Here is a 12,938-nt window from a genome sequence, read left to right on the forward strand (position 1 = left end):
AATTCAGAAAGTGATAAAAACAGATCCAGCCATAAAATGGATCATTCTTTTTTGTTTTAGACAACATTTCATGCACTGTTAAACATGTTAAAGCAAGTTGCAAGTGAAAATCTATGTCTCTGACTGAGTTTGCATTACTGTGATTTGACCTCTCTGCTGGCTGAGATAAACTCATTTTCAACGTCCAATTCAGAATGTAATAAAACCAGATCCAGCCAAAAAATGCATCATTCTTTTTTGTTTTAGACAACATTCCATGCACTGTTAAACATGTTAAAGCAAGTTGCAAGTGAAAATCTATGTCTCTGACTGAGTTTGCATTACTGTGATTTGACCTCTCTGCTGGCTGAGATAAGCTCATTTTCAACGTCCAATTCAGAATATAATAAAACCTGATCCAGCTATAAAATGCATTATTCTTTTTTGTTTTAGACAACATTTCATGCACTGTTAAACATGTTAAAGCAAGTTGCAAGTGAAAATCTATGTCTCTGACTGAGTTTGTATTACTGTGATTTGACCTCTCTGCTGGCTGAGATAAGCTCATTTTCAACGTCCAATTCAGAATGTAATAAAACCAGATCCAGCCATAAAATGCATCATTCTTTTTTGTTTTAGACAACATTTCATGCACTGTTAAACATGTTAAAGCAAGTTGCAAGTGAAAATCTATGTCTCTGACTGAGTTTGCATTACTGTGATTTGACCTCTCTGCTGGCTGAGATAAGCTAATTTTCAACGTCCAATTCAGAATATAATAAAACCAGATCCAGCCATAAAATGCATCATTCTTTTTTGTTTTAGACAACATTTCATGCACTGTTAAACATGTTAAAGCAAGTTGCAAGTGAAAATCTATGTCTCTGACTGAGTTTGCATTACTGTGATTTGACCTCTCTGCTGGCTGAGATAAGCTCATTTTCAACGTCCAATTCAGAATATAATAAATCCAGATCCAGCCATAAAATGCATCATTCTTTTTTGTTTTAGACAACATTTCATGCACTGTTAAACATGTTAAAGCAAGTTGCAAGTGAAAATCTATGTCTCTGACTGAGTTTGCATTACTGTGATTTGACCTCTCTGCTGGCTGAGATAAGCTCATTTTCAACGTCCAATTCAGAATATAATAAAACCAGATCCAGCCATAAAATGCATCATTCTTTTTTGTTTTAGACAACATTTCATGCACTGTTAAACATGTTAAAGCAAGTTGCAAGTGAAAATCTATGTCTCTGACTGAGTTTGCATTACTGTGATTTGACCTCTCTGCTGGCTGAGATAAGCTCATTTTCAACGTCCAATTCAGAATGTAATAAAACCAGATCCAGCTATAAAATGCATCATTCTTTTTTGTTTTAGACAACATTTCATGCACTGTTAAACATGTTAAAGCAAGTTGCAAGTGAAAATCTATGTCTCTGACTGAGTTTGCATTACTGTGATTTGACCTCTCTGCTGGCTGAGATAAGTTCATTTTCAACGTCCAATTCAGAAAGTGATAAAAACAGATCCAGCCATAAAATGGATCATTCTTTTTGTTTTAGACAACATTTCATGCACTGTTAAACATTACAAAGCAAGTTGCAAGTGAAAATCTATGTCTCTGACTGAGTTTGCATTACTGTGATTTGACCTCTCTGCTGGCTGAGATAAACTCATTTTCAACGTCCAATTCAGAATGTAATAAAACCAGATCCAGCCAAAAAATGCATCATTCTTTTTTGTTTTAGACAACATTTCATGCACTGTTAAACATGTTAAAGCAAGTTGCAAGTGAAAATCTATGTCTCTGACTGAGTTTGCATTACTGTGATTTGACCTCTCTGCTGGCTGAGATAAGCTCATTTTCAACGTCCAATTCAGAAAGTGATAAAACCAGATCCAGCCATAAAATGCATCATTCTTTTTTGTTTTAGACAACATTTCATGCACTGTTAAACATGTTAAAGCAAGTTGCAAGTGAAAATCTATGTCTCTGACTGAGTTTGCATTACTGTGATTTGACCTCTCTGCTGGCTGAGATAAGCTCATTTTCAACGTCCAAGTCAGAATGTAATAAAACCAGATCCAGCCATAAAATGCATCATTCTTTTTTGTTTTAGACAACATTTCATGCACTGTTAAACATGTTAAAGCAAGTTGCAAGTGAAAATCTATGTCTCTGACTGAGTTTGCATTACTGTGATTTGACCTCTCTGCTGGCTGAGATAAGCTCATTTTCAACGTCCAATTCAGAATATAATAAAACCTGATCCAGCTATAAAATGCATCATTCTTTTTTGTTTTAGACAACATTTCATGCACTGTTAAACATGTTAAAGCAAGTTGCAAGTGAAAATCTATGTCTCTGACTGAGTTTGTATTACTGTTATTTGACCTCTCTGCTGGCTGAGATAAGCTCATTTTCAAGGTCCAATTCAGAATGTAATAAAACCAGATCCAGCCATAAAATGCATCATTCTTTTTTGTTTTAGACAACATTTCATGCACTGTTAAACATGTTAAAGCAAGTTGCAAGTGAAAATCTATGTCTCTGACTGAGTTTGCATTACTGTGATTTGACCTCTCTGCTGGCTGAGATAAGCTCATTTTCAACGTCCAATTCAGAAAATAATAAAACCTGATCCAGCTATAAAATGCATCATTCTTTTTTGTTTTAGACAACATTTCATGCACTGTTAAACATGTTAAAGCAAGTTGCAAGTGAAAATCTATGTCTCTGACTGAGTTTGCATTACTGTGATTTGACCTCTCTGCTGGCTGAGATAAGCTCATTTTCAACGTCCAATTCAGAATGTAATAAAACCAGATCCAGCCATAAAATGCATCATTCTTTTTTGTTTTAGACAACATTTCATGCACTGTTAAACATGTTAAAGCAAGTTGCAAGTGAAAATCTATGTCTCTGACTGAGTTTGCATTACTGTGATTTGACCTCTCTGCTGGCTGAGATAAGCTCATTTTCAACGTCCAATTCAGAATGTAATAAAACCTGATCCAGCTTAAAATGCATCATTCTTTTTTGTTTTAGACAACATTTCATGCACTGTTAAACATGTTAAAGCAAGTTGCAAGTGAAAATCTATGTCTCTGACTGAGTTTGCATTACTGTGATTTGACCTCTCTGCTGGCTGAGATAAGCTCATTTTCAACGTCCAATTCAGAATATAATAAAACCTGATCCAGCTATAAAATGCATCATTCTTTTTTGTTTTAGACAACATTTCATGCACTGTTAAACATGTTAAAGCAAATTGCAAGTGAAAATCTATGTCTGTGACTGAGTTTGTATTACTGTGATTTGACCTCTCTGCTGGCTGAGTTAAGCTCATTTTCAACGTCCAATTCAGAATGTAATAAAACCAGATCCAGCCATAAAATGCATCATTCTTTTTTGTTTTAGACAACATTTCATGCACTGTTAAACATGTTAAAGCAAGTTGCAAGTGAAAATCTATGTCTCTGACTGAGTTTGCATTACTGTGATTTGACCTCTCTGCTGGCTGAGATAAGCTCATTTTCAACGTCCAATTCAGAATGTAATAAAACCTGATCCAGCTATAAAATGCATAATTCTTTTTTGTTTTAGACAACATTTCATGCACTGTTAAACATGTTAAAGCAAGTTGCAAGTGAAAATCTATGTCTCTGACTGAGTTTGCATTACTGTGATTTGACCTCTCTGCTGGCTGAGATAAGCTCATTTTCAACGTCCAATTCAGAAAGTGATAAAAACAGATCCAGCCATAAAATGGATCATTCTTTTTTGTTTTAGACAACATTTCATGCACTGTTAAACATGTTAAAGCAAGTTGCAAGTGAAAATCTATGTCTCTGACTGAGTTTGCATTACTGTGATTTGACCTCTCTGCTGGCTGAGATAAGCTCATTTTCAACGTCCAATTCAGAATATAATAAAACCTGATCCAGCTATAAAATGCATCATTCTTTTTTGTTTTAGACAACATTTCATGCACTGTTAAACATGTTAAAGCAAGTTGCAAGTGAAAATCTATGTCTCTGACTGAGTTTGTATTACTGTGATTTGACCTCTCTGCTGGCTGAGATAAGCTCATTTTCAACGTCCAATTCAGAATGTAATAAAACCAGATCCAGCCATAAAATGCATCATTCTTTTTTGTTTTAGACAACATTTCATGCACTGTTAAACATGTTAAAGCAAGTTGCAAGTGAAAATCTATGTCTCTGACTGAGTTTGCATTACTGTGATTTGACCTCTCTGCTGGCTGAGATAAGCTCATTTTCAACGTCCAATTCAGAATATAATAAAACCTGATCCAGCTATAAAATGCATCATTCTTTTTTGTTTTAGACAACATTTCATGCACTGTTAAACATGTTAAAGCAAGTTGCAAGTGAAAATCTATGTCTCTGACTGAGTTTGCATTACTGTGATTTGACCTCTCTGCTGGCTGAGATAAGCTCATTTTCAACGTCCAATTCAGAATGTAATAAAACCAGATCCAGCCATAAAATGCATCATTCTTTTTTGTTTTAGACAACATTTCATGCACTGTTAAACATGTTAAAGCAAGTTGCAAGTGAAAATCTATGTCTCTGACTGAGTTTGCATTACTGTGATTTGACCTCTCTGCTGGCTGAGATAAGCTCATTTTCAACGTCCAATTCAGAATATAATAAAACCTGATCCAGCTATAAAATGCATCATTCTTTTTTGTTTTAGACAACATTTCATGCACTGTTAAACATGCTAAAGCAAGTTGCAAGTGAAAATCTATGTCTCTGACTGAGTTTGTATTACTGTGATTTGACCTCTCTGCTGGCTGAGATAAGCTCATTTTCAACGTCCAATTCAGAATGTAATAAAACCAGATCCAGCCATAAAATGCATCATTCTTTTTTGTTTTAGACAACATTTCATGCACTGTTAAACATGTTAAAGCAAGTTGCAAGTGAAAATCTATGTGTCTGACTGAGTTTGCATTACTGTGATTTGACCTCTCTGCTGGCTGAGATAAGCTCATTTTCAACGTCCAATTCAGAATATAATAAAACCAGATCCAGCCATAAAATGCATCATTCTTTTTTGTTTTAGACAACATTTCATGCACTGTTAAACATGTTAAAGCAAGTTGCAAGTGAAAATCTATGTCTCTGACTGAGTTTGCATTACTGTGATTTGACCTCTCTGCTGGCTGAGATAAGCTCATTTTCAACGTCCAATTCAGAATGTAATAAAACCTGATCCAGCTATAAAATGCATCATTCTTTTTTGTTTTAGACAACATTTCATGCACTGTTAAACATGTTCAAGCAAGTTGCAAGTGAAAATCTATGTCTCTGACTGAGTTTGCATTACTGTGATTTGACCTCTCTGCTGGCTGAGATAAGCTCATTTTCAACGTCCAATTCAGAAAGTGATAAAAACAGATCCAGCCATAAAATGGATCATTCTTTTTTGTTTTAGACAACATTTCATGCACTGTTAAACATGTTAAAGCAAGTTGCAAGTGAAAATCTATGTCTCTGACTGAGTTTGCATTACTGTGATTTGACCTCTCTGCTGGCTGAGATAAGCTCATTTTCAACGTCCAATTCAGAATGTAATAAAACCAGATCCAGCCATAAAATGCATCATTCTTTTTTGTTTTAGACAACATTTCATGCACTGTTAAACATGTTCAAGCAAGTTGCAAGTGAAAATCTATGTCTCTGACTGAGTTTGCATTACTGTGATTTGACCTCTCTGCTGGCTGAGATAAGCTCATTTTCAACGTCCAATTCAGAATATAATAAAACCTGATCCAGCTATAAAATGCATCATTCTTTTTTGTTTTAGACAACATTTCATGCACTGTTAAACATGTTAAAGCAAGTTGCAAGTGAAAATCTATGTCTCTGACTGAGTTTGCATTACTGTGATTTGACCTCTCTGCTGGCTGAGATAAGCTCATTTTCAACGTCCAATTCAGAATGTAATAAAACCTGATCCAGCCATAAAATGCATCATTCTTTTTTGTTTTAGACAACATTTTATGCACTGTTAAACATGTTAAAGCAAGTTGCAAGTGAAAATCTATGTCTCTGACTGAGTTTGCATTACTGTGATTTGACCTCTCTGCTGGCTGAGATAAGCTCATTTTCAACGTCCAATTCAGAATGTAATAAAACCTGATCCAGCTTAAAATGCATCATTCTTTTTTGTTTTAGACAACATTTCATGCAAGGTTAAACATGTTAAAGCAAGTTGCAAGTGAAAATCTATGTCTCTGACTGAGTTTGCATTACTGTGATTTGACCTCTCTGCTGGCTGAGATAAGCTCATTTTCAACGTCCAATTCAGAATATAATAAAACCAGATCCAGCCATAAAATGCATCATTCTTTTTTGTTTTAGACAACATTTCATGCACTGTTAAACATGTTAAAGCAAGTTGCAAGTGAAAATCTATGTCTCTGACTGAGTTTGCATTACTGTGATTTGACCTCTCTGCTGGCTGAGATAAGCTCATTTTCAACGTCCAATTCAGAATGTAATAAAACCTGATCCAGCTATAAAATGCATCATTCTTTTTTGTTTTAGACAACATTTCATGCACTGTTAAACATGTTAAAGCAAGTTGCAAGTGAAAATCTATGTCTCTGACTGAGTTTGCATTACTGTGATTTGACCTCTCTGCTGGCTGAGATAAGCTCATTTTCAACGTCCAATTCAGAAAGTGATAAAAACAGATCCAGCCATAAAATGGATCATTCTTTTTTGTTTTAGACAACATTTCATGCACTGTTAAACATGTTAAAGCAAGTTGCAAGTGAAAATCTATGTCTCTGACTGAGTTTGCATTACTGTGATTTGACCTCTCTGCTGGCTGAGATAAACTCATTTTCAACGTCCAATTCAGAATGTAATAAAACCAGATCCAGCCAAAAAATGCATCATTCTTTTTTGTTTTAGACAACATTTCATGCACTGTTAAACATGTTAAAGCAAGTTGCAAGTGAAAATCTATGTCTCTGACTGAGTTTGCATTACTGTGATTTGACCTCTCTGCTGGCTGAGATAAGCTCATTTTCAACGTCCAATTCAGAAAGTGATAAAACCAGATCCAGCCATAAAATGCATCATTCTTTTTTGTTTTAGACAACATTTCATGCACTGTTAAACATGTTAAAGCAAGTTGCAAGTGAAAATCTATGTCTCTGACTGAGTTTGCATTACTGTGATTTGACCTCTCTGCTGGCTGAGATAAGCTCATTTTCAACGTCCAAGTCAGAATGTAATAAAACCAGATCCAGCCATAAAATGCATCATTCTTTTTTGTTTTAGACAACATTTCATGCACTGTTAAACATGTTAAAGCAAGTTGCAAGTGAAAATCTATGTCTCTGACTGAGTTTGCATTACTGTGATTTGACCTCTCTGCTGGCTGAGATAAGCTCATTTTCAACGTCCAATTCAGAATATAATAAAACCTGATCCAGCTATAAAATGCATCATTCTTTTTTGTTTTAGACAACATTTCATGCACTGTTAAACACGTTAAAGCAAGTTGCAAGTGAAAATCTATGTCTCTGACTGAGTTTGTATTACTGTGATTTGACCTCTCTGCTGGCTGAGATAAGCTCATTTTCAACGTCCAATTCAGAATGTAATAAAACCAGATCCAGCCATAAAATGCATAATTCTTTTTTGTTTTAGACAACATTTCATGCACTGTTAAACATGTTAAAGCAAGTTGCAAGTGAAAATCTATGTCTCTGACTGAGTTTGCATTACTGTGATTTGACCTCTCTGCTGGCTGAGATAAGCTCATTTTCAACGTCCAATTCAGAATATAATAAAACCTGATCCAGCTATAAAATGCATCATTCTTTTTTGTTTTAGACAACATTTCATGCACTGTTAAACATGTTAAAGCAAGTTGCAAGTGAAAATCTATGTCTCTGACTGAGTTTGCATTACTGTGATTTGACCTCTCTGCTGGCTGAGATAAGCTCATTTTCAACGTCCAATTCAGAATGTAATAAAACCAGATCCAGCCATAAAATGCATCATTCTTTTTTGTTTTAGACAACATTTCATGCACTGTTAAACATGTTAAAGCAAGTTGCAAGTGAAAATCTATGTCTCTGACTGAGTTTGCATTACTGTGATTTGACCTCTCTGCTGGCTGAGATAAGCTCATTTTCAACGTCCAATTCAGAATGTAATAAAACCTGATCCAGCTTAAAATGCATCATTCTTTTTTGTTTTAGACAACATTTCATGCACTGTTAAACATGTTAAAGCAAGTTGCAAGTGAAAATCTATGTCTCTGACTGAGTTTGCATTACTGTGATTTGACCTCTCTGCTGGCTGAGATAAGCTCATTTTCAACGTCCAATTCAGAATATAATAAAACCTGATCCAGCTATAAAATGCATCATTCTTTTTTGTTTTAGACAACATTTCATGCACTGTTAAACATGTTAAAGCAAGTTGCAAGTGAAAATCTATGTCTCTGACTGAGTTTGTATTACTGTGATTTGACCTCTCTGCTGGCTGAGTTAAGCTCATTTTCAACGTCCAATTCAGAATGTAATAAAACCAGATCCAGCCATAAAATGCATCATTCTTTTTTGTTTTAGACAACATTTCATGCACTGTTAAACATGTTAAAGCAAGTTGCAAGTGAAAATCTATGTCTCTGACTGAGTTTGCATTACTGTGATTTGACCTCTCTGCTGGCTGAGATAAGCTCATTTTCAACGTCCAATTCAGAATATAATAAAACCTGATCCAGCTATAAAATGCATCATTCTTTTTTGTTTTAGACAACATTTCATGCACTGTTAAACATGTTAAAGCAAGTTGCAAGTGAAAATCTATGTCTCTGACTGAGTTTGTATTACTGTGTTTTGACCTCTCTGCTGGCTGAGATAAGCTCATTTTCAACGTCCAATTCAGAATGTAATAAAACCAGATCCAGCCATAAAATGCATCATTCTTTTTTGTTTTAGACAACATTTCATGCACTGTTAAACATGTTAAAGCAAGTTGCAAGTGAAAATCTATGTCTCTGACTGAGTTTGCATTACTGTGATTTGACCTCTCTGCTGGCTGAGATAAGCTCATTTTCAACGTCCAATTCAGAATATAATAAAACCTGATCCAGCTATAAAATGCATCATTCTTTTTTGTTTTAGACAACATTTCATGCACTGTTAAACATGTTAAAGCAAGTTGCAAGTGAAAATCTATGTCTCTGACTGAGTTTGTATTACTGTGTTTTGACCTCTCTGCTGGCTGAGATAAGCTCATTTTCAACGTCCAATTCAGAATATAATAAAACCTGATCCAGCTATAAAATGCATCATTCTTTTTTGTTTTAGACAACATTTCATGCACTGTTAAACATGTTAAAGCAAGTTGCAAGTGAAAATCTATGTCTCTGACTGAGTTTGCATTACTGTGATTTGACCTCTCTGCTGGCTGAGATAAGCTCATTTTCAACGTCCAATTCAGAATATAATAAAACCTGATCCAGCTATAAAATGCATCATTCTTTTTTGTTTTAGACAACATTTCATGCACTGTTAAACATGTTAAAGCAAGTTGCAAGTGAAAATCTATGTCTCTGACTGAGTTTGTATTACTGTGTTTTGACCTCTCTGCTGGCTGAGATAAGCTCATTTTCAACGTCCAATTCAGAATATAATAAAACCTGATCCAGCTATAAAATGCATCATTCTTTTTTGTTTTAGACAACATTTCATGCACTGTTAAACATGTTAAAGCAAGTTGCAAGTGAAAATCTATGTCTCTGACTGAGTTTGCATTACTGTGATTTGACCTCTCTGCTGGCTGAGATAAGCTCATTTTCAACGTCCAATTCAGAATGTAATAAAACCAGATCCAGCCATAAAATGCATCATTCTTTTTTGTTTTAGACAACATTTCATGCACTGTTAAACATGTTAAAGCAAGTTGCAAGTGAAAATCTATGTCTCTGACTGAGTTTGCATTACTGTGATTTGACCTCTCTGCTGGCTGAGATAAGCTCATTTTCAACGTCCAATTCAGAATGTAATAAAACCTGATCCAGCTTAAAATGCATCATTCTTTTTTGTTTTAGACAACATTTCATGCACTGTTAAACATGTTAAAGCAAGTTGCAAGTGAAAATCTATGTCTCTGACTGAGTTTGCATTACTGTGATTTGACCTCTCTGCTGGCTGAGATAAGCTCATTTTCAACGTCCAATTCAGAATATAATAAAACCTGATCCAGCTATAAAATGCATCATTCTTTTTTGTTTTAGACAACATTTCATGCACTGTTAAACATGTTAAAGCAAGTTGCAAGTGAAAATCTATGTCTCTGACTGAGTTTGTATTACTGTGATTTGACCTCTCTGCTGGCTGAGTTAAGCTCATTTTCAACGTCCAATTCAGAATGTAATAAAACCAGATCCAGCCATAAAATGCATCATTCTTTTTTGTTTTAGACAACATTTCATGCACTGTTAAACATGTTAAAGCAAGTTGCAAGTGAAAATCTATGTCTCTGACTGAGTTTGCATTACTGTGATATGACCTCTCTGCTGGCTGAGATAAGCTCATTTTCAACGTCCAATTCAGAATATAATAAAACCTGATCCAGCTATAAAATGCATCATTCTTTTTTGTTTTAGACAACATTTCATGCACTGTTAAACATGTTAAAGCAAGTTGCAAGTGAAAATCTATGTCTCTGACTGAGTTTGTATTACTGTGTTTTGACCTCTCTGCTGGCTGAGATAAGCTCATTTTCAACGTCCAATTCAGAATGTAATAAAACCAGATCCAGCCATAAAATGCATCATTCTTTTTTGTTTTAGACAACATTTCATGCACTGTTAAACATGTTAAAGCAAGTTGCAAGTGAAAATCTATGTCTCTGACTGAGTTTGCATTACTGTGATTTGACCTCTCTGCTGGCTGAGATAAGCTCATTTTCAACGTCCAATTCAGAATATAATAAAACCAGATCCAGCCATAAATTGCATCATTCTTTTTTGTTTTAGACAACATTTCATGCACTGTTAAACATGTTAAAGCAAGTTGCAAGTGAAAATCTATGTCTCTGACTGAGTTTGCATTACTGTGATTTGACCTCTCTGCTGGCTGAGATAAGCTCATTTTCAACGTCCAATTCAGAATGTAATAAAACCTGATCCAGCTATAAAATGCATCATTCTTTTTTGTTTTAGACAACATTTCATGCACTGTTAAACATGTTAAAGCAAGTTGCAAGTGAAAATCTATGTCTCTGACTGAGTTTGCATTACTGTGATTTGACCTCTCTGCTGGCTGAGATAAGCTCATTTTCAACGTCCAATTCAGAAATTGATAAAAACAGATCCAGCCATAAAATGGATCATTCTTTTTTGTTTTAGACAACATTTCATGCACTGTTAAACATGTTAAAGCAAGTTGCAAGTGAAAATCTATGTCTCTGACTGAGTTTGCATTACTGTGATTTGACCTCTCTGCTGGCTGAGATAAGCTCATTTTCAACGTCGAATTCAGAAAGTGATAAAACCAGATCCAGCCATAAAATGCATCATTCTTTTTTGTTTTAGACAACATTTCATGCACTGTTAAACATGTTAAAGCAAGTTGCAAGTGAAAATCTATGTCTCTGACTGAGTTTGCATTACTGTGATTTGACCTCTCTGCTGGCTGAGATAAGCTCATTTTCAACGTCCAAGTCAGAATGTAATAAAACCAGATCCAGCCATAAAATGCATCATTCTTTTTTGTTTTAGACAACATTTCATGCACTGTTAAACATGTTAAAGCAAGTTGCAAGTGAAAATCTATGTCTCTGACTGAGTTTGCATTACTGTGATTTGACCTCTCTGCTGGCTGAGATAAGCTCATTTTCAACGTCCAAGTCAGAATGTAATAAAACCAGATCCAGCCATAAAATGCATCATTCTTTTTTGTTTTAGACAACATTTCATGCACTGTTAAACATGTTAAAGCAAGTTGCAAGTGAAAATCTATGTCTCTGACTGAGTTTGCATTACTGTGATTTGACCTCTCTGCTGGCTGAGATAAGCTCATTTTCAACGTCCAATTCAGAATGTAATAAAACCAGATCCAGCCTTAAAATGCATCATTCTTTTTTGTTTTAGACAACATTTCATGCACTGTTAAACATGTTAAAGCAAGTTGCAAGTGAAAATCTATGTCTCTGACTGAGTTTGCATTACTGTGATTTGACCTCTCTGCTGGCTGAGATAAGCTCATTTTCAACGTCCAATTCAGAATGTAATAAAACCTGATCCAGCTTAAAATGCATCATTCTTTTTTGTTTTAGACAACATTTCATGCACTGTTAAACATGTTAAAGCAAGTTGCAAGTGAAAATCTATGTCTCTGACTGAGTTTGTATTACTGTGTTTTGACCTCTCTGCTGGCTGAGATAAGCTCATTTTCAAGGTCCAATTCAGAATGTAATAAAACCAGATCCAGCCATAAAATGCATCATTCTTTTTTTGTTTTAGACAACATTTCATGCACTGTTAAACATGTTAAAGCAAGTTGCAAGTGAAAATCTATGTCTCTGACTGAGTTTGCATTACTGTGATTTGACCTCTCTGCTGGCTGAGATAAGCTCATTTTCAACGTCCAATTCAGACTATAATAAAACCTGATCCAGCTATAAAATGCATCATTCTTTTTTGTTTTAGACAACATTTCATGCACTGTTAAACATGTTAAAGCAAGTTGCAAGTGAAAATCTATGTCTCTGACTGAGTTTGTATTACTGTGATTTGACCTCTCTGCTGGCTGAGTTAAGCTCATTTTCAACGTCCAATTCAGAATGTAATAAAACCAGATCCAGCCATAAAATGCATCATTCTTTTTTGTTTTAGACAACATTTCATGCACTGTTAAACATGTTAAAGCAAGTTGCAAGTAAAA

At 34.9% G+C, this 12,938-nt stretch overlaps 1 long non-coding RNA gene across 1 annotated transcript; it reads right to left on the reverse strand.

Annotated features, from left to right (window-relative positions):
* Positions 1–2,847: 2,847 nt before the first annotated feature.
* On the reverse strand, positions 2,848–11,076 carry LOC147841718 (uncharacterized). The gene is made up of 3 exons (XR_015502502.1): positions 10,246–11,076; positions 8,387–8,758; positions 2,848–7,829 (listed from the first exon to the last, which is right to left on the reverse strand). It is a non-coding gene; the product is annotated as an uncharacterized LOC147841718 (long non-coding RNA).
* Between the last annotated feature and the right edge of the window lie 1,862 nt (positions 11,077–12,938).

The sequence above is a fragment of the Danio rerio genome, chromosome 11 (assembly GCF_052040795.2).
Source record: "Danio rerio strain M-AB ecotype USA chromosome 11, GRCz13ab, whole genome shotgun sequence".
Lineage (NCBI taxonomy): Eukaryota > Metazoa > Chordata > Actinopteri > Cypriniformes > Danionidae > Danio > Danio rerio.